The sequence below is a fragment of the Dromaius novaehollandiae genome, chromosome 1, assembly GCF_036370855.1.
Source record: "Dromaius novaehollandiae isolate bDroNov1 chromosome 1, bDroNov1.hap1, whole genome shotgun sequence".
NCBI lineage: Eukaryota > Metazoa > Chordata > Aves > Casuariiformes > Dromaiidae > Dromaius > Dromaius novaehollandiae.
Window position 1 is genome coordinate 151,001,158 of NC_088098.1, and position 21,926 is coordinate 151,023,083.

The following is a 21,926-nucleotide window of genomic DNA, read 5'->3' on the forward strand; positions in this document are numbered from 1 at the left end:
GAACACCCAGTAGCAGGTATTAGGACTAGTGTCATAACAAATAAATGAGTCCGAATGCCAAATCCTAATGCATTCAAATTAGCGTATTCAGAATCTACCCTATATCTGGACCCAAGTTACACATGTGGTTCCCATCTTAAAAGAGGACAAATCAATTCAAACTCCTTGAGCTGTGAGATTTGAATAGTCCGTATCCAAAGTATACAGCTCCAGCTTACTTGATAGTTACATATGAAATATGTGGGATGGCGGGGGAAGGGGACAGTGCATATGTGCATCTACATGCAAAGGAAGCAATTAAATGTAAACTCAAAACAATTTAAAAAGTAGTTCATGGTATAAAGTGCTCTGATGTAGAGATTACATTATGTGACTATTTGCTCTTGACACTGACTTGCTGCAGCTGGTTCAAAGGGCAGAGGATTATGAGCAATAGGACAGTAAAAAACTTGCTGAGTTTGGCGAGCCCACTTTCTATAAAACATTTTAAATGATTTGGATTTACAAGGCTTCATACCCTTTCAGTTTCTCTCTCTCTTTTTTCAGTTCCTGCAGGCCCAAGGCATTGAAGGCAAAGCTACTTCTGTTTTAACTCAGTCTCTTTTAAATTCGTTAGATTTTGATAGTTTTCAAAGGAAGTCAGAGGTAGGAATTAGACAAAATACAGAAAGTGGGACATTTCTGACTGGCTTGTATGCTTTTAGAGTCTAAAAAGAAAGCTTTTTTTTAAGGCAAACTGTAGGAGGGCTTGTAAAAATAGATATTTACATTTACGTACTGGGAAAGATTCTCAGCTGCCGTGAAACAGTATTGCTCCATCATTCTGAACAGAGCTAAACCTAACTACTACAGTGGAGACCATGGCTCTCATGCATGTACATATATGCTTGAAATATGTTTAGGATTCTATGCTTTTCTGAATGTAGAGAAGTTTATTCTTCTTCCAGGTGCTTTTGTTTATACACTTGAGTTGTGGGAGTTAAAGCTCTTCTGTATATAAGCAAGTTAGTCTTCAGGGAGGCAAGACAGGGAGGAAGGGTGAAGTGCAAGGAGGAGAAAGATGCACGCACAAAGGAGCCAGCATGAACAGACAGTTTTGGAGAAGACGATAAAGCTGGGGGAGAGAAATAGGAAAAAAACAGTGCCTCAGGCAGCCATGCTATGGACTAAGGGTACTAGTCTTTGATAGCAGTTGAAACCAAGCAATATCTGCATCCACAGCAACAGAGAGTTAAACTGTGACTGAGCAGAGACCGTGACTTTCAGAAAACACCTCAGGTGTTTCCTGCTAGATAGCACAAATAGCTGGAGACCTGCTATTGATAGCAAGGTGGAGAGAAAGCAGTTCTGTACTCAGCTGCGCTGTTGCTGGAGTCATGTAACACAGGACACAGAATACATGTCACATCAGATAGTGCTAATAGGTGCCAACAGACACCTTCACTCCCTCCCACTCAGTCTATCCCTGGGTGAAAGTTCTGTGAATATATATGTGGAACAACTGCGTATTAGTATGTGCTCTTGCCCACAAAGTGGACCTTGGTACCAATTCAGACAGTACTGGACTCCGGACACATAATGTACACCGACTATCCATAATAAATAATAATTACCACAGTAGGGGGCAGCAGCCAGCTGTGGAGGAGAAGTAGGGCCAGCTGCTGGAAAAGATATAGGCCCTGGCTGAGCATGCAGGCTGGGTGCTGAGGAGGGCCATGGCTGGGAGCCAGTGGCAGCTCATTGCCAAGAAGAGGGAGATAAAAACACAAAAGAGGTTCACCAGCGGGAGCTACTCCTGGCCACCCTTCAGCAATGGGTAGCAGCCCTGATCCAGGAGGGAAGGCAAATGAGGAGCAGTGTCAGCAGCCCACGCTGCTCCCAAGTACCACGCTGGAGCTCGCGCACCTCGCGCGGGTAAGCAAAAGCAGCCTGCTGCCGGGGAACAGCCCTGCATGCACCCATGCCTTGCATGGGAGCAACACCTCCTCCAGAAATGAGCACATGCTCATCCTATTCCCCTTCAGGATGTCCCCAGAGGCACTGCCAGCTGAAGGAGGGTCAATACTTTGGAGAGGTAGTGCAGCTCCCTGGGAGACTGATAGGCACCAAGTGAAGGCTTTTCTAAAGCGCCCTGATACCCAGGTCTCCTTGATTTCACTGGGAGACGTGTCCAGGCACTTCTGAAGATCACTAAGTAATTGCATTTTAGCTGTCTAAATTTCTTTAAAAATCTGGTCCTTAATGCTTGGAGTCCCCAGATGAAAAGTTAAATAGTAAATTGGTAAACTGCAGTTAAACACGCTGCACACACTGAATAGTCTGGTGATACAACTAAAACTTATCATACTTTAAAAGTAATTTTCTACCCACCCTGAAAAGTCATTTCTAAGGCCATACTATTTCACTGGCCTCATTTTCACAGAGTTGTTCGTGGCATGCTCCCCACACACTGGCTTGTCAGCAAAGTTAATAACATCCCAGTGTTGCCTCCTCCCTTTGCCCCATATGTAATGCATACTTATTTCATCAGCACAATATAAAGTTAATTAACTCATGTTCTGTGTAGTAATTGTAACAGTGTGGCACACTTCACTTGAATTTAGCTTCGTGAAATTTAGCTTTACTATATTTGTATGTTACTTTCAAGCTTGCTTTTTGTGCCCAGTTATTTTTTACTGAGTTCGAGTGCAAATAGATAAACCTTGTTTGTATTTCCTTCCAAAGGAGGAACCTGTTTATTTTCATATTCTATATGTATCCATTGAGAGAAGTCACACCGGACAGCTCCTTTTTTTTTTTTTTTTTCCTGCCATGTCCATAATTGGCTGAACATAGTGTGTGTGATGTGAGTGATGTGTAAGGGAAGCCATTTTCCCTCCATTTCTCAGTGGCAAGGCTCTGTACTTTGTCCCAGTAGGAGCAAAGAGCCAGTCAGTGGATCTCATTTTATGTAGCCCACAGAAGAGAAGGGAATTTCATATAGGACAATCTCAAATAAATAGGGCACGATATCAAGGAGAAACATCCATTTTTCTTGCAGATAATAGCATAGCATGTTCCATGTATAAGCTCAAACACAAATCCATAGGCAATGAAGAAGCTATATACAGTTCAAATATGAAGAAACAGATTCTTTCTAAATAACTTTTATCTGAATATCTGGTCTTGAGAACCAGCATCAACTACATGCTAGCAAACACCAGGATTTGGAAAGAAATTAGGGATTTGCACAGATCTATTCTGAGCCAGCCATCACTGTGAAAGTCTGCTGGTGCCAGTCACAGCATTCAGCCTGCCACTGTTGAATCTGGTGGTAACAAGCTGATGGAGTGTATTGCGCCATACTGTTTCTTGCATGTCTTTGTGGCTCAAATTTTTCCCTGGTATAGGTATCACAGGTAAGCTTTGAATATGTTTATGCTATGTCATAACTGACTTCCTTTAATTTGTGTATATGTCTATCTATATGTATTTGTATATATGCATATGCATATATTTATGCACATATGTACATTTGGACATAGCTATTAAATGTAAATATGCATATTGTCACAGCTTATTGCTAAGTTCATTACAGATTCTTAGAGCAGTTGGCTTTACTATACAATAAATCAACCATAGAAAGTTAATGCCTTCTTTAGAATAAATAAGGAACACAGGAGTCATTATACCATATATATTTAATGGTTTGGACATCTCTGTGCCCACATGAAAACAAGGAAACATGTATTGCATTGGCAGTATAATTATTCCAGCAAGGAGCATCCATCCTACACTCCCAGAAATGTGAGGTTCAGCATCACAAGATAGCAGCGTTATGTCATCAGCTGCATATGAATTTCACAGCTTATCTTTCTGATCTTAGGTTACAGAAGTAAACTCCAACAAAAATGCATACCATTTCAAATTTACCAGCACCTTTATAATGATGATATTAGTCGATATGTCTTAAAGAAGGTAGATAGGCCCTGTATTTCTGTATCTGTGTGTGCACTCACGCATATATATATATATATATATACACACAGACATACATGCACATAAATATATGCTCATATGTGTGCATTATTATATAAACTGTCTTAAGAGATGTCATTATTTCAAAGGGTTGATTCTGAGTACGTTAAACTCAAAAACAATGTTCTGTACAGTTGACCAATTTAAAGAAGTCCCTGCTGGTGCACAGAAGAACGAGCTAGCTGATATCATTAAACTTCATCAGATGAGGCTGCAGGTAGCTGAAACGTTCCTTAATGAAAATTTAAAGAGAACAGATTAAAATGATATTCCTCCAATCCAACAGAACACAAAGCTAAAGACATTCAATTACAACCAAGATCTCATTTAGCGCTAAAGAAGTGTTGTTTGTTGATCAGAATTTATTGCCTGAAGTGAACAGCCAGGCTTGTGACTATGTACATAATTATTTTCTACAATGTACTCTACTAGCATTTAGATACAGTTTCTAGACAAGTCAACGTCTTTAATAATATTAGATAGTGATGCCCATGGCCAAGTGTTAGAAAATCTAAACAACAGCAATAAAATATTTTTAATTGGTGCTGTTCTATCTCCTGTACTGTGAAAAGAAAATCGTAATGATAGGCATTTGTTTTTTAAACCACTTGGGTTAACTGTTTTAAAAGGTTACTGTTGACCAACAAAATAAGAAAAAGTGATACCAAGGAAGTGGCTTGCACAGGACACTCTACTTGTGCATCTGTCCAGAAAGCTGATGGCTTTCCCATGAGTGCATGAGGAGTGTTTATTAGTAAGAAGACATTGAGGGTGCTCATATCTATGCCAGATCTGTCATTAGTTCAGAAGAATGCATCACATCTTTGAAATCTCATAACCAAAAAAAGATGCTGACAGGCAGAAGTGTGATAAGAGAACAGGAAGAATAACCAGGACACCAAAAGGACTGTTTTATCAGGAAAGATTAAATGAGCTAAACATATATAGGTTGGACTAATGATAACTAAAGGGAACATCACAGTAGCCTAAAGATACTGGAGGGAAATAATACAAAGGAAGGGAAAGAATTGCGAAGGAGGTTTGCAAAGGTACATAACTAGGTGAAACATGGTGATGTTAAGAAAGGAAAAAAACTTCTGACAATGAGATCCATTAGGCAGCAAAATCCCTCCCTAGGGACATGGCATCACTTAGGACATTTAATCTAGATACACAAAACAGCCGAAAATATGCCATAGGAAACAATCTCACAGTGTCAGGGAGCTGTACTGAATGACCTAAAAGGTACATTGCTAATTTGTGTGCATCTGTTATCTGTGATTTTCCTTGCTTGTATGGCCAACTCATTGTTACTTGTGTGTATTTGGTTTCTCTGGGCCCAATCCAGCTCATGCTGTAGACAGCAGAAGTTTCCGACAGGAGCAATAAGACCTCAGTGTCTCTGTCTATGTCTTTGCTGTTCTAAAAAGAAAAGAAAAAAAACATTCAGCAAGAACTATGAACACATATTACACAATTAAACCAGATCATCCTCTTACTATTGTCTGGGTATTTAAACCTGTGTTTATCCTTAGAGATATTCAGGAAAACATGCATTTGCTTTTATATAGTTGTGCTAAAATGTTTGCTAGGGAAGAAACTTGCAGTTCATCTAAAAACAGCTTCTTATGAAAAACTGCTTTGGTCATGGAAGAATTTAGACATTTTTCTCTACTAAACCAAAAAAAGATATTACATAGAAATAGCAGAGTCCTTGTTACTGCTAAAGTAGTAATGCAACTGATGAAAGGAGCTAACGATGAACTCTGAACTCAAGTCTGTAGTTTTCAAATGTTATTTTTATCCAGTACTTGAGTGTATATAATCATATGATGCTTAAATTCAGGTAGAGTTGCAGATAGAGAATAACTGTTTTGTGGCAACTCAGTGTTCCTTGGCCTCCTGAGAAGCATGAATTTCTGCATAAGCAGGGGCTAAACGTTCAGGTGCCAGGGATTTGTTTTGGTGTTGTCCACATATCTAGCAGCTGGTATTGTAAACCTTTAGAGCAGTGTTTCTTGAAAATGCTAAATAGACATTTTGGTAGCCATCACTGAGCCTGTAGCTACACTGCTTCAGGCTGTGATCTTGTTTGCTTTCACAAGATAAGTAGGGTCAGGCAGGGTCAGCACTTGGATTGGTAACTGTAAGGAAAGTCAGTAGCTGCAGAAAGCATCTGTGGCAATAGAATAGATAAAACTTTTTTCCTTGAGCCTTTTCTAATAACCTGATGAAGACATAATGCCTAGCTGTGACATGAGGGCAAGATCCTCACCCTCTGCAGTCATCAAGTGCCACCTTTGGAAAAAGATCTTCCCCTGACCTAGCGTAGAGGTATGTGGTACAGTGAACAGAAGACCACAGAGTGCAGAACTCATGTGTCACTTGCACACAGGCATGACACTGGGGGAATGGCATGCAAATGCATCGCTCCAGCATGCTTCATTATGGAGGGGGTACAGAAGAACAACATTTTTGACATCTTTGGGGAGGCTGGCAGCTCCAAATTCAGTATTTGGTTGTGTTTATTATATGAAAGGGTCTGAAAGTCAAACTTTTGAGGCAAGATCTTGTACACCAACTCACACTTTTTTTAAAGAAAATACGGAAGGGTTGATAATGAAATCCTTGCCCAATGGTCTACATTGCCAAGAATTTTAAATTGTAAGTTAACCAATTTCTCCTCTAAAGTTCAGACAATAAATAAAATTCTATGTGAAAAATGGAGCCTTTTATTCCTTTGTCAAAATCTGATCAGAGTAAACTACAGATGTTAAAAGGCACTGTAGTTCAAAGAATTAAAAAGAATCTTATGGGGTTTGCACGAAGAAAAGAGTTTTAGAGAATAATATGGAAAATATTATAATGCCATTATATAAATCAGTGGCACATCCTCACTTTGAATACTGTCTTCAAATTTGGTCACCTCATCCCTGAAAAAAAGAAAGCAGAAATAGAACAGGTCCGGAGAATGGCAATAAAAATGATAAAAGTCAAAAGGATGGGAAATTTCTTGAGAAGAGATAAAGAACACAAGCACCAGCCTGTCTTTCAGGTGAGATTCACCCTCATGGGACCACAAATCATACCTGAGCCCTTTCCATAACCTTGGAACAACCTCTTTTGTTTGAGATAATCTAGAAGACCTGCTTGTCCCCTAACAGTCCTTGTGATTCTGCTGGAAGGCTTTGGGCCCTTGCATGAAGCAGATGTTGCAGATACTTTCCTCAGTATATCCTACCTTAGAGGACTTTCAAACCATGAGACACTCAGCCACTGGAAGCCAAAATGACCTATGGACAGTGGACAGGGCCCAGAACTACATATGAACATACCTATCTTCTTTCACAAACTATAGCCCAAACTCATTTTTTGGACCTAGTCTTAGTAACTTCATTTTTCAGTACCTGTCTTTCTCTCAGTTTTCAGATGAATATTTCAGAAATGCATAGGTGATTCAGAAATATGAGTCCACCGACTTCTCTGACATTCTTTCCACTTAGATCACTCAGCTTTTTTGAAAATGTGTCATCTGTCTATTCAAACAGTCTCAGCCCCAAAGGACTTGCATTGTCTCCCTCAGTTCATGCAATGGAATCCTCAGGCTTTGTCAGAGCTCTACTTAAGCATGACTGTAATATAAATAACATATCATCCTCATGATCTTTCAACCTAATTAGCAGCAAAGGAAAAAAGCCCCTTTCCTATCCCGCAAGGTGAAACTAAGAGGTATCAAATTTCAAATGGATAAGAGGTATTTTTTTGCTGTACAATGTACAGTTAATTAATGGGACTTGCTGTTGCAAAGACAGTACTGAGAGAAACAGCATAATATTTGTAAATGATGAGGCATTTTCAGGCATTAAAGCAAATTTTCGTGCAAAGTTCAGATTGGGTGAAGTTCAGTGGCATACATTATGCAGCAGATCAGATTAGATGATAATAATGGTTGCTTCTAGCCTTAGAAAAAATCCGTGAGAGTTTCACCAGCTGGAATTATGCAATAATGTCTAATCATACCAATAGTTTTTGGCATATACTAGTCAATAAATAGGGTCAGGATGGCATCATCTTCCATGCTGTGCTGTTAAACAGTGAGGAGGGATGGTCTCCTTTGACATCATCTGGTACTGGCCTCTGCCAAAGTTGAGACAACTTACTGGGTTGACCAACATTAATGATGATTAAGGCATATTCAGGATGAAGCCTCATTATTCTTGGAGCAAATGTAGAGCATCACTCAACATTGCATGCAGGAGGTGAGGTCTGATCTACTGAAGGATAATCAGTTGAGGACAGATATTGACCCATTCATCCTTGTGAAAAATGCCAGCTTATTCTAGCGGCGGATATGGTGGACATCTAGATCATCTCTGAATAGTCAAAGAAATAGGGAGACTTCATGCTAACAAAGTATTGTGAGAATAAGACTTTTTTTTTCCATGATTGCACTTACCTGCAACTTCAATTATCTTACAGGCCCTGTAAGAAATCGGGGAGGATGTCTTCTAGGGAATAGCTGTGCTGGAGCCATTTCAGTTAGGGGAAATGATTCAGCCTTGTGGGTTGAAAAAGTTATTTAGTTTAAAAAAAAAAAAAGTAAAGGAGCAAAACAGATCCTTACACTAGTGTTTTTACACCAGCAGTCCATACATTCTTATAAAGACATGGTATATACATAAAGTAAGCACAAAATACATAGGCATTTGTGAATTTGTTGTGTTTATAATGGCAACTTAGATTTTAAATTATTTCTTTTGGGGGCAGAAAGCACAGTGGAACAAATGTATATTATTCATAAAAATGATTGTCCTGTTCACTTGTATACCTCTGCAATTTATTCTGTAACAGCCTTTTACTTCAAAGAAATCACTAGCTAATGACATCTCAAACTTTAAAAAATCCACTTATTCACAACCCTGTCCCTGAGGGAATTCCCGTGTGTTATCAGAAATTTTTCCAAAGATCATTAACAGATATTACAAACCAATTGAAACTGAGTATTTTCTTTGCAAATTACTTTTAACTTTAGAGCTATTGAAAAAAGACATTGAGTGATTTAATTTACTTAATCTATCTACAGATTGCAGCTATGTGCATATTCTGTGATTGCATTTCCAACAAAAAGCATACATAACTATCCCTAATAGAGATATTTTTCTAAATTATCGCACAAGATCAGTAAGATCTCTGAAGATATTAATGTTTACTTTTTCATTTAGAAAACTGCACTCGAGAAAGAAATGGGCATCCTTATTCTGTTGTTATCTTGGAAATAATAACACACCATAATACTTATTTTATGTGATATTTTAATTAAAACTCCAATAATCATCACATCCGTATGTCCTTTGAGGATATGTTTTACCGATTTTTCTGAAAAATCACTGTCTTTTCACAAGGCTGTGAAAGCAATATTTCAGAAAACCCTTACACAGCAGTAAGCATGCTGAACAAAATCCTCTACCTTGTACCAAACCAAAATAGCTAAGTGTGGAGAAAGATAATTCAGCAGAGGAAGGCAGGAGAAGGTATCTATCTTATTCTCCACCTTACTGTCTTTAACTCCTCCCAGTGAACCTTATGCGTATCAGCACCACTTCTACAGGAAGTACGGAAAATATTTTCCCCCATGAATATTTAGCTTGTAGCTTCCTGGCTAGGATTCCTGCTCTCTTTGTAGATAAGCAAAAGGAGAATTGTAGATGTCTTGAGATCTTTATTAGCAAAAATTAGGGTGATTAAGTTAGTGGGTATGCAGCTTGGGATCCTGAGCCTGAATATCTACATCCCACCCAAGGTCTAAGTCAACTGCTTTTGTGAATCTGAGCCTAAAGATGACTATTCAGAGAAAGAACTAGATTTGTCATAGCAACTAGGTGCTTAAACATCTTTTCATATCTGGCTTAAGATAGTGGAAAATGTGTGTGGAAAAGGGTGCGGGCTTGTGCATATTCATTACTACTGTGCCTTTCTCAGATATTCACCTTTCCACTGGCTGGGTCAGATGCCTGGGACTAGCCCAATGACTCCTGTGTTACCCTTACTATTTAAGCCTCACCGTCCTGCTATTTTCCTTTCGTTGGCTGTAACAAGTCTCACAGTGAAAAGAATTTTTTTCCTAGTGTCCCAACAAGCATAAGTTCTGCTAACTTGTGCCAATTTTGAGAAAGTGTCAGAAGTTGGTTAGGGCTGAAAGGATTACTCACTGACCCAGTTGATGCCCAGGTTTGCGCTGGGGACTTTGGATACCTATGTTAATGGGGAGACCAGAAATCTGTACTGACTAAGGTCCCACACAGTTAGCTTGGCAGTTTGCTCCATTCCACAATCCTGCGGTGGCAGGTGGGAAAGAAAAAGGAGATGAAGCGGCTGCTCCAGAAGCAAAGCATTGAGCAAGAAGCATCTGCACCAGTCATTTGCTTGGTTTTAACCTGTACTGAAGCCAAATAAATGCAAAGATAGGGTGGTAAGCTGTTCCCCTTTTTCTGTCAAAAATGCAGCCTCTCAGATTTGTCTCCTTCCTGCTCTCCATTAACCCACATGTCCTGCTCAAAACACTTCTCCAGTCACAGTTCAAACCCCCCGTTTACAGCTATAATAGCACTGCAAGTGTTGGTAGCTGCCACTGAGAAAACTTGTTGCATTTTAGGATCACTTCTTTTTAGAGGCATCTTCCCCACCCTTTTGTCATATGCGTGCAACTCACATTACAGTGTTAGTTCAGACAGTGCGCACGTAACACTGGAAAAAACAGAGCCCCAGCACATTTGCTGGGGTCTCTCATTTAGCTCTAGCAGCCCAATCTCTCATACATACCAGGCTTCAGGGACAAGTTACTTTAGCACTGATGCTTCCTCCTCCTTTTTCTTGATTCCTTCCCCACCAGATTTTAAATAGATGTGTTGTGTTGCTTGTGCTTTAGTAAAACTGACAGCCCTGAGCTTCAATGGGTCCTTCTATGCTGGCCCATAAAGCACAGCACGGGTCGTACGCGGCAGGAGCTGCGCCACAAGCGTGCTTCAAACTTGACCTGGAATTTCCACCTGTCAGCGGTGGGAGCGAAGCCGTCAGCTGGCAAACTGGCACGGCTCCACCAGCTTTGGCGGCACAACACTCATTTACGCCAGCTGAGAGTCTCCATTGTCACTCAACCCAGGGCATCTCCGCAGAGTCTGATAACACATCTGCTAATTAATGCCAGTTGTGATCATTGGTCAGATCCTCAACTGGGATAAATTGACACGGCTCCATTTAAGTCTGTGACAATTAGTGGCAGCTTAGAGCTGACCTGGTGGCTTTCTTTATAATGTGGATATACATCTTGTTGAAAGTGAATAAAACCCATCAACTAATTGCATATAAACTACCAAACAATCAGAAAATGAAATGATCGTCAGTAACTCCCAGCCCGGGCCAAATTACAATGGTGACAAAGAGGTGATAGCCTCAGATCTGTTAACAACCCTCTGAGCTATCCAATCCCCTTATAGCAATAATAATTACTAATAATAGAGGTGATTCCAGATACATTCACCTTTTTGTAAGGCAAACCTAATAAGCCTGTCTTTCAAAAAAGAGACTATCGGGAAACTCCGGTGTGACTCTATTAACTTGTAAGCACAGTATTTTACATTTTAACAATTGAACCGATCAAATTTATTCCCAGATTCCTTTTTCTTTCTTTTTTTTTTTTTTTTTTTTTTTTTTTTTTGAGCTTTATAAGCAACACCAGTAAGTGAAAAGGAATAGCCTAAGAACTTTCTCAGGATTCTTTTTCTGCCATTTCTCAAAATTTCATATCAATCAATACTTCCACCCTGTTCGGTCATCTCACCAGTCCTCTCAACCTTAGTAAACAGAGCTAGATAGGTTGTAGTAGAGATTAAATCTTAACTAGAGGCAAGTAAGGCACTCCTGGAAACAAAGCAAAAGTTTGATAGGTTGTGTCAAAAGGAACTGTTGTTATTATTATAATTTATTATTTGTTAAGCACTGACGTGCTCAGTTCTGCTGATTAAGTTCTTCTGAGCAAGTTCTACTCATTAGCTTCTAAGGACAACACACTGTACTACAAAGGAGATATTTGACAGCTATCAAGACTCTCACTTTCAAGGCTCACTTAGCAAAACAATTACATGCCAGTTATGCAGGTTTTATGAAAAAAAAGAGAGAAAATGCATAAACTGAGTAAATATCATGACTTTTGTGATCACTAATTTTCCTACTCTAGATCTCTCACTTCAGCACTGTCTGACAACCTCAAAGTTACACTGAGATTTGAGTAAGATCTAAAGCCTAATTCTTGCTTAAATACATTTTTAAGCATCATGCTATTTTAAAGGCAAGCAAGCATGTTCTACTGTTAGCATCCGTCTTTGAATTTGGGACTCATTGCCTCTGGAGGGCAGAGATGGCTAAACAGGGCCTGCCCAAGAGAAAAATGACTTGGGTGACTTCAGCCTCAGCCACACATTTCATTCATACCAGAAAGCAGATCAGACAGCATTAGCCAGTGTTACACTCATAGGTGGTGACCTGACCTTAGAAGACCTTTGCAGGTACAGGGCCAAAAGACAGCATCTTTCTTATCCCTTCTAGGTTCTTGCTCGGCTGCCAGGGCTGCCTTCTGTAGTAGACCAGTTGCTAAGGTCTCTCCACTCTGTGCTATAAACTTATTTTCGGGGCATCTAGGGGTGGGATATTGCTTTTGTGCTGGTCTAGAGCCACTACGGCAAAGATATTCCCAAGAGGCTGGGTAAACTTTGTGGCTGTTTTACATCAACTTTAGCATGTAAAGGAGTCACAAAGAGTTTCTTCACCTTTACTCCCCTGAGGTCATTTACTTACAGTCTACCTGCAGGGTGAAGGATTCTCGAAAGCAGGCGTTTGACAGCAAAATTGTGTGTATGTGGACGTGTGTACCTGGCAGGGGATTACTCTGAGAACTGCTGGCCATGCGCTGTAGCGTGTTAGGAGGGTGGTGGAGAAACGTTGTCCTGACCCTGGCCAGACAACACCTAGGCTTTTTTAACTGCAGGGCTCCCGGAACTCCAGCTGTGCAGATGTTCTTAGAATAAAAACTCTCTTTTGTCTGCAGCTATCCTCTAGTTTGCACACTTCTCTAAATCCTGCCAGCATGCTTTTCTCGTAACCAACAGAGGGAAGTGAGTTCTTATATAAATCCTTTGTGTAAAGATCAAACTGTGTGCACGTAGAACTACATTTTAGGGGAAATTCTGCCCTAAAATAGTCATTCCAAGTTATCCCAGCAGCGTGTCTGAGATGCCTTTTAAACTGCATCTGAGGCCACCCTCAAGAGCAGAATCAACCCTCACAGACAGCAGCTTGATGTCTCTGCGCATGAGGGGAGAGCGTGAGCAGCCTGGGGCAGGAGCAGGGTCAGGAGGGAGGCAGCTGTGAGGCACTGTAATCTGAGTTGCTCCTTGCAGACAATGTCAACCATTGTACTGGTAGAAACTTGTGGGGCAATGTGGGAGCCACGCCGGGGCATGTGAAAAAGGTGTTTCTCTATCTAGCCAACTTGGACTTCCCGAGCATCCAGCTCGCTATGCAGGTGCGGAATGAGTCTGAGTTTTGAGTCAAATCTTGTAAGCTGACTTAATTTATTAACGGAGCAGGGGGCAGGAGATTTGGTTCACAAAACATAGCCTTTCTTTCATAAACAGTGAAACTCTTGCAAAGGAGAGAGGAGAATCAACAAAATCATCCACTGGTTATAGTGACATTGAGATAATCTTTATTAAAAAATGACCAAAGAAGAAAGTCCCCAAATGGCAATAGAAGAGCAATTTTTGGTTCAAGTTCAAAGTGACTTGATGTTTTATAATTTAACAATATAATGCAATTTAATAACCAGCCAATAAGATACCCAGGTAATAGGCATAATGAAGCTCCCATCTGTGATGTCAAGGAATAGCAGGATTCACCATAACAACGTATTTTTGGAAAAGCCTCCCTCTTTCCCTCTTTCTCTCCATCCCTTCTTTCTCCTTTCTTGTGCTCCGGATTTGCTTGAATACAATGTAGTGAGAGTTTTATAGCCAGCCCTAATTTTCCCAGAAGGCACAGGTCTTAAAAAGAAGCACAGATTCTTTTACTCTGCGCCATAAAAATGGGTTCGTGCTTAAATGTAATCACCTGAAAGATGGATGAACCAATTCCATTAAAATAAAAACATTCTGCCTTTGCCCATCCTCCAGCAAAGTTTCAGCTAAAGCTAGAGTGAAACCCTAATCTAACCTTTATTAAAGTTGAGAAAAATCAACTTCCTTTTATTCCTCTATTCATTTTCTGTCACTGCGATTTTCTGAATTTCAGTCAAGCCCATGACCAAGCGCTACAGGGCCAAAAAGGGCTGGATTTGCAGTATTACTGGCCCAAATGGAAGCAGGAAATACTAAACATCTTGCATGGAAGCCTACACTGTATGTTTGTAGCCCAGCTTTTTCCAGCAAAAGCAGCAAGGATGGTATGGACAAGGTTCAGATATGCATCCAAGCATGTGGGAGTATATCTAGACTAATCCTCCCTTTGAGCTTCATCCAGCACTAAATCACAGCCACACTGTAAAGAGGAATAATGCAAAGTACTTGTGGAAAACCCATTGTTCCTCTCTATTAAAGTGGGGAAAATTAAACAACATAATTCACCTTTCTCCTAAAAAATTCCTGAAGGAATGTAACAAAGCAAAGCATTGCAGAGACTGGGAATACCAAAAGTCGCGTACCAGCTAAACTTAGCTGCCCTGTGGCAGTATATCCCATAAGATAAATGTACAGGGCAGTCACTGCCGTGATAGCAGCACAGCATAGAGAGCCTTGAAGGAGTAATGCAGTAACTGGTAGCTGCGTAACCAACGTTGCATGGGCTACAAAACTCACTTGAGAGGCTGTATTTGGATGGGTAATCCATGCCGTGCTCACAGCCCTGTGGCTAGCGGACTGCCAATGCCACCCTACGGCCGCTCTTTGCCCATGTGGTGCTGCAGCCGCTGCCCAGAGATGGTCCCTGAAAGCATCGCTGGGCACATCCAGGGGAAGAAGGGGTGCATGGCCTTATTTTCCCAGCAAGAACACAGGGCACTCTGTTTCAGGGAGGAAAAGGGCTTTGCTTAGCTCATCGGAGTACAAGAGGGCCCTATTGCCAGCGCGAGGCCTGAAGGGTGTGCCATCTGCGCCTGTTTGTACGCCCAGGCAGAACGGGCAGCACAGTGACAACCCGTTCCCGTTCCCCTGCCCCCTCCCGCGGCCTCCCTCCAAGGTGCTGCTGTGCGAGAGGCTGGTATCACAGACCCCACGGGGAACACTAAAGGCTTTCCAGGCTTGTCCCCATCCCGTGCAAATGGGTTGCGCCCCGTCGCAATCTCTGGCCTCACCTATTGAAAGTAAAAGCAAAAGAAAAGAGCTGTCGCTGTAAGACTAGATAGGCACCAAGTGCTTGAGATGCTCTAGTAGCGGTAACAAGTGCTGACTGTAGCTGTAGTCCTTTATCACTTTTTTCCCTATGCCCAAAGCAAAAAAGAGATTTTTCTAACAAGTGGAGCCTTGCTCCACAGCCTCCAAACAATGGACTCTGCACCTCAGACAGGGGACAGAAAGAAACCTTCTCAGCAGAGCTCGCTGTGGGAGTGCTAATACGTTAGGGAGAATGAAAAGAGTTGTCAGCTGACGAAATTAGTAGGCAGTTAGGGATACAGGTTAGGAGAGGGTTTGGCTAACTAAACAGGAAAAATAAAATAGAGCTCACACATGCACACGCACACACACACACACACACACACACACAGAGCCAACGTACGACTCAGGCAAACATCCTACTGTTTCCACCCATAAAAATCTTCAAACTGGATTTTTCTTGATCACATTTATTGCCTTTTCCTGATTAAAATTGGAAGAGAGCATATTTATCTCTTTTCTTTAAAGAAGGAAAATAATATGAGACTCCATGGAAAGCCCTCTAAAACACCCAGTTCTTAAAAATTACGGACCAGTATCTCGGCTGGTGTAAAACCGCATAGTTATGTTGACTTCTAGCAGTATCTCGGCTGGTGTAAAACAGCATAGTTATGTTGACTTCTAGAAAGCAGAGCATCTTTACACCAGCTTAAGATCTGCCCCCATATGCTGTTTCTTTAGAACAACTTGTCTTCCCTTTTTTTCAACAATATGCATCTGGTTTAAGGTGACTTTTCCTTTCCCAGCATATGGAGCTGAATGATTATGACGATTTACATTTATTTTAAATCACAGCATATTAAATGGAGAAATAAATGCTAATATGTTGGTATGGTTTACTTCTGAATGAATTATTGATATGAATGAGTAGTTGCAGCTATCATAATTACTGTTTATTAAATAAATATCTTTTGAATTAGAGACCCTTGATTAAGAAATCACATTTTTGTCTGAAAACTGCCACTATTATAAAAAATACCTTACATTACTCTAAATAAAAAAGATTGGTGAAATTATTCTATTTTTTATCTTTTCCTTTGTTCTGTGAACTTGGCAGCGCTTTATGCATATTCCCTTTCACTGCTTCTCTCCTCTAATCAGTTAAGTGAGGCTCTTTCCCCTCTGTTGTTTGTGTGGATCTGTCACATAGCACCTAGAGACACAAAAAACATTTTAAATAGAAAAATGAGAAACACAAAAACTAAAGGATTGAGGATCAGATACCTGAAACTCTTCTCAACATTTTCTTTTAAGCTGAGTGCATTTCATATTAATAGTGTCTTTTTAACATAAATAATGATCTAATGAAATAAATATGAAATTGAAAGGATCATAAAAAGAATTTTACATTTAAGAATGCCATCTGTGTAACACTTAGCCTAACAATGAAATCATTTCAGCGCCAAAACAGCTCACTCTGCTTCCAGCATAACTTACAGAGTATAACGGTTTTGTAGAATGGCATAAAATCTGACTTCAATTGAAGAATGAACACCTGGGTTCAAATTTGGTTTAGTTCACAAAGGCAATGAATATCACACATGAGTTTTGAACCAGTCCCTGTTAATTTTTCCACCTCAAGTCATCACAAATTTTTCATGCTGCTGCCAATTTTTATCAAAAGAAAATTTAGATATCAGAGCAAAAGGTTTTGCAGGTCAGCACGAGAGTGTGTTGCAACAACTATTAAACTAATTCTCTGGTTTTTCATTATGTAAAACTGTCGTAGGATTCAATGTCAGTTTTGTTTGATTAAGGAACACAGGACTGAGTCTTGAAAAATGAGACATAATTTAATTATATCTGTAGTATGAAAAGTTCTACCTATAAAACACTGACTTAATCCCAAACTTAAGGTCAGCCTTTAGGATGGATATCCTAATTCATAGGATTGTCTGGGCATGCAGTGAGAATATCTGTGTCACAGGACAGTGACGCTGTTTCATTAACTAAATTTGGAAAAACTGAGAAGACAAGTTCATCTTATGTAAGCCAGCACAGCTTAGCCATACTGAACACAATGGAGATTGTTTGTTTATACCAGCTGAAGAGAAGGGAACATATTTGTTTTGAGTAAGCTATGTTATAATACATATTGTTTTATATGCCCAGGCCTCATTACACATTGCTAGTCTTCAATATGGATCAGATCCTAAAGCTGCTCTACATACCGAAATAAATGTGAGCTCTACCCACGGAGACTTAGGCCACATGCCTATCAATGTCATCTCAAAAAATAAATGTTTAAAAAAGAAAAACAACAAACGTATCTTAGAGACTGTAAAGGATGCTCACGTGCAGTAGATGCCATCCAAGGGGATGCTGAGGAATTACTTGGAGAGATAGCAATCCATGTAACAAGACTGGAGAACAGAGTGGGCCTGGAATAAAATGAGAGATAATTAGGGTTCACTGAAAAATGTAACTCGTATCAGTCAGCTTTGTATTTTAGAAGTCATTTTAAAATAACTGAGTTCTGCTCAGAGGAAGTTCTTGCCACACATCAATAATGAGGCTACATTAAAGTCTCCCTGGGCAAAGGTGACCGCATACCACATTTTGCTAAAAGATACAATCGTGAGAACATTCACCGAGGAAGAGTTAAAGCCCTGTTTAATAAACAACCAGGAGTGCTGTACGCTGTATTCATATAAGGGAGGTATGAGCCAACTGAGAGAGACGTTCAGATGCAATCAAAGAGGATCTGAGCGTAACTGAGTGCTCACATGACAGTTGGGATCATTTCGGATCCCTTCCAATGAAGATAAAATAGCATCAAAAGCAAGGAAGCTTTTTTTCTTTCTTTTAAGGATGAAAACACAACATCATTAGTCAAATTTACTCTGAACTTCCGCCTCCTCATGTTGATTTGTACTCAGGTTGAGTAAACATATCTTTCCATCAAGGTAAATAAATGTAAAAGCCTATCAGTAACTTAATTGCTTAACGAATGATGTGGTGTGGGGTGTAACACTGTTTTTGACTATACTGTTGAAGTTAACGACCTCTCAAAAACACCTATTATATATCTTGGCAGCAAAAAAATCTGTTCCTACTTGAAAATTTGCTTATAGAATTTCAACCATTTCCCAATGATTTTTTCATAGTTTTGAGGAGTGAGGGGGGAAATCTCCCTAGGGTAATTTTCTAGATGTACCAATAAAAAATGGAGTTTATCAGTTTGAGATGCTCTCTTTTGCAGGTCTGCATGTCACAGAGAAATTAAATTTGCGAAAAGAAAGGAGTCCACAGTAAGATCAGGAGCTGCGCAGGGTGTGGGAAATATCTTCAAATAAAAATGACCACAGTAGTGAATGGGGAAAATTGCACTCGAGTGGGGAGGTTCAGCCCGTAGATGTCAGGCAGGAGTCTAATCTCTGATGCACAGCATATACCTGGCCACATCTGGGAATGTGCACTTACTGGCCTTGCATACCTCATGCCTTGAATGGAGAGGCCCCACAAGAGAAAGCAGTTGTGCTGGTTAAAATAAAGTAGTTTAATGGAGGTGTAGGCAAAATCCACTCTCTGGTGGATGAGCAGACAGTATGCCCCATGTCTGAGACTGAAACCTGGCTCACGGTGGGCAGGCAGACAGTATGTGGAGGCCTTGCTGTCCAGCTGACATGAGAGATCAGAAAAGCCACCAGACAACTGTGAGAGTCCAGACAACCGAAGCAAAGCAAAACATGAAAAGACAATAGGTTGGCCCATCTTTACAGTCTATCAATTAAATAATCATCTTCTTCCAAAGTCATATTATGAGCTGACCAGTAGATATCCCAGCATGCAATCACTACCTGGATGGAGGGACAGGCTTACAAACAGCAATTAATAAAAATAATTACAAAGGACACTAATAATTTTGGATAGGCCATTCTATATTGAACTCCTCAGAGGAAATACCTCAGAGAGTATTTTGGGTTAGTCATATAGTCCTGTATCATCTTTACTCAGCCCATTGGAAAACAAAGGTATGTTCAAAATTGTCCAGGGTTTAACCAAAATCTCATCCTGCTTTGGTCAGTTAGCAGTCACGAGAGTGCCACATAGTTAGCTTCAGCCGCTTTCTACAAAAACCCGAAGCTTTCAGAAATGTTCATTTCTGTTGACATCACTCGACAGCTCATTGTTAGGATTTGTTCTCATTGGCATGCATGAACTAAGACTGATGTATCAGGCTATATGGAGTGACAGCCTTCAGCCCAGAAAGTGGATACCTGCTTCCCTTGGAGTCCAGGGACTCACACTTGACTCAAAAGATATATGCAAAAATTATCTTTCCTCTTTCATTTGCCTGTGTTTTAAGCCTAAGCATGTTCATCCAAATTAGCAATCAGGCAAACCATGCATGCAAAAATCTGCACTTGTACAAACTGTGCATTTTTTTGGTAACATTCTAAGTTTAAATATCTTGATAAAAGGTGAAAACTCTTTAACAAATCTGCCCCTAGAGAAAAGTAACTTTTTTTTATTCCATTTACTGTCAAACCACTTAAAGAAAGCATGTCTGAACAGTCCTATAGGTGGATTTGTTGCTTTAAATAGTGTCAGTAACATCCAGATATCTATGTGATGGTGCAAAAAAAAAAGTTCACATTGAACCTAGATTCAATTATAGACCCAGAAATTGGAATTAAGTCTGATGCTACATGCTTATTCATGTTTGTATGACTGAGAAAGAGAGTACCTGGTTTACCTTTAATTTTCTGCTTTAGTGTGGTTAAAACATTAATCATCACATTAATGAAAACACTGTTTTCAAATGTGCCTTAAGTAATATAGCACTGGCAGAAACAGACATTTTTTTTCTCAACATGTTGTGTGACAAAGTAAGCTGCTCCACATCTTTTTGCTTGAGTCCTAGGTAGTTCTCACAATTCTGACTGAAGAATAGGAAAAAAAAATATATGATTGCTTACAGTTAGAAGCCAAAGTTTCTTCCTTAATTAAAAATTTAAGCATTTGTCCCTCAAAACTCATAATCATCCTCTGATGGAATAGACTGAAACAGTTGCATAACGGCAATCAACACACATGTCCTATCCAGGTCTATGTTTTGTTCTGTATTATCTCATTTGGGTGTTACACATGGTATAGCATGTTCATATTTAATACATGAAAATGCCATATCATATCAATGGAATTTAAACCAGCACACATTTCACTACTGATTTCACATATGGGGCTGGGAGTAACTTTTCTCCTAATATGGTGATGGCACAGGCACTATTTAAACGATTCCTGAGCCTTGTAAATATACACCAGATGTATCTTTTGTAAATGTTACATTTTTCAACATCTCAGCATTTGTGAATAGTTGAAAGCTATGCCAGCCATGCTTTAATGGGGCACAAAAGTGTACTGCATTCAGAGAAATGGCACACCACTGCAATAGTCAAAATTACAAGGGCTGTCAAAAGCCCCATTTTCACTTTATTGATTCGTACCAGGTAATATAGTGCTCTGCATCGCATGCTCACACATGAGATTTTCGGCTAATGTTTCCACGCGTGTGTATACACGGGGATGTGGAGCTGGGTGCAGGCTTTCCCTGGCAGGGGAAAGGGAGATGCAGGCGCAAGGACTGCAGGCTCTGGCCTGCAAACAGCTCCTCCAGCCTCCAGGCCCTTCACCAGAGGGCGACAACAGCAACACACCTGCCTTCCTGGCGCCGGGCATAAGCAAAGCGCACCTTTCCCACTAACATTCCCATCGTACAATGCTATGATATGTTTTCCTGTGCCTCAGGCTCCTGCTGCTTGGTCCTCCCTTGTGGCAGCAGCTGGAAATAGCTCAGCTATCGTTAAGTGACCCCTCTGCGAGTGCATCAGATGAATGAATTGTTTTAAGAAATAGTCACTTCATGGTCTTTTCTGGATATGATGGGTTGTGGGAAAAGTTGTTCCATACTTCCTACCTCCCTTTGCTCGAGCCACCCATCCCTGTCTGCCTGGTGGCAATGATGGTCTCCCTGACGGCACCAGAAGATCAAAAGGAAGCAGCAGAAAAGAAACCATTACAACATTTGCCTGATTACATTTGCTTCTCCTCTGTGGGTTTTGCACCCCAGCTGTACCACAGATATGAGGGAAGGCCTCTAAACTGTTGTGTATTTACGATTACATGAATGGCAGAGTGTTTTTTCCCTATGAATTTCATACTAGAGTTACGCCATGCCCCTCAGTCCAGCAAATCTGCTCGAAATCAGAGCTAGGTGACACATGACAATAAACTTAGAGGGACGGGACTGGATGTAATGCCCCACTACAAGTATTATTTCCAAGTTCACAGGCTTGCAAATTAAAATGTCCTTGGATCTCTGCCAGGAAAAAAAATCATTCAAAATCAGGGGAAGAGGTCTGGGCATCTGTTAGAAGCATCTAATATATACCAAATGTGTATGCTGAGCTTTTTAGATATACGCATCAC

The 21,926-nt window shown here is 40.3% G+C and overlaps 2 long non-coding RNA genes across 4 annotated transcripts in view; one reads left to right on the top strand and one right to left on the bottom strand.

Moving 5' to 3' along the window:
• LOC112984953 (uncharacterized) overlaps positions 1 to 21,926 on the top strand; it is a 180,554-nt gene that overhangs the window by 154,521 nt on the left and 4,107 nt on the right. The gene's annotated exons all lie outside the window — the stretch shown is intronic.
• LOC112984952 (uncharacterized) overlaps positions 3,663 to 21,926 on the bottom strand; it is a 38,990-nt gene continuing 20,726 nt past the window's right edge. For all 3 annotated transcript variants that reach the window (XR_003259621.2, XR_010386364.1, XR_010386362.1), the window contains 3 exons: positions 17,790 to 17,875; positions 8,474 to 8,575; positions 3,663 to 5,439 (listed from right to left, as the gene is read on the bottom strand). This is a non-coding gene — a long non-coding RNA (uncharacterized LOC112984952). The remainder of the gene's footprint in view (positions 5,440 to 8,473; positions 8,576 to 17,789; positions 17,876 to 21,926) is intronic.